The sequence below is a fragment of the Tachyglossus aculeatus genome, chromosome 22 (genome assembly GCF_015852505.1).
Source record: "Tachyglossus aculeatus isolate mTacAcu1 chromosome 22, mTacAcu1.pri, whole genome shotgun sequence".
Classification (NCBI taxonomy): Eukaryota; Metazoa; Chordata; class Mammalia; order Monotremata; family Tachyglossidae; genus Tachyglossus; species Tachyglossus aculeatus.
The window spans coordinates 9,983,191-9,983,958 of record NC_052087.1 but is presented as its reverse complement, the minus strand read 5'-3'; the positions used below and the strand labels follow the sequence as shown (position 1 = coordinate 9,983,958).

At 46.0% G+C, this 768-nt stretch overlaps 1 non-coding gene across 1 annotated transcript; it reads right to left on the bottom strand.

The window, feature by feature from the left end:
* Positions 1–334: 334 nt before the first annotated feature.
* Positions 335–444, bottom strand: LOC119944419. The gene has a single exon (XR_005455898.1). It is a non-coding gene; the product is annotated as a U6 spliceosomal RNA (small nuclear RNA).
* Positions 445–768: the final 324 nt, after the last annotated feature.

The following is a 768-nucleotide window of genomic DNA, read 5'->3' as shown; positions in this document are numbered from 1 at the left end:
ACTGTACTAAGCGCTTGGGAAGTACAAGTTGGCAACATATAGAGACGGTCCCTACCCAACAGTGGGCTCACAGTCTAAAAGGGGGAGATGGAGAACAAAACCAAACATACTAACAAAATAAAATAAATAGAACAGATATGTACAAGTAAAATAAATAAATAAATTAATAGAGTAATAAATATGTACAAACATATATACATATATACAGGTACTGTGGGGAAGGGAAGGAGGTAAGATGGGGGGATGGAGGGGGGACGAGGAGGAGAGGAAGGAAGAGGTTCAGTCTGGGAAGGCCTCCTGGAGGAGGTGAGCTCTCAGTAGGGCCTTGAAGGGAGTAAATATGGAACGCTTCAGGAATTTGCGTGTCATCCTTGCGCAGGGGCCATGCTGATCTTCTCTGTATCGTTCCAATTCTAGTATATATGCTTACTATGTGCCAAGCACTGTTCTAAGCACTGGGGTGATCAGGTTGCTCCACGTGGGGCTCCCAGTCTTCATCCCCATTTTCCAGATGAGGGAACTGAGGCCCAGAGAAGTGAAGTGACACAGGCCCAAAGTCACCCAGCAGGCCAGCGCTCAGTCCAGTGCTCTGCACACAGTCAGCGCTCAATAAATACGATTGAATGAATGAATGTGTCTGCTGTTGGGTAGGGACCGTTTCTATAGGTTGCCGACTTGTACTTCCCAAGCGCTTAGTACAGTGCTCTGCACATAGTAAGCGCCCAATAAATACGATTGAATGAGTGAATGAATGAATGGATCAAAGTG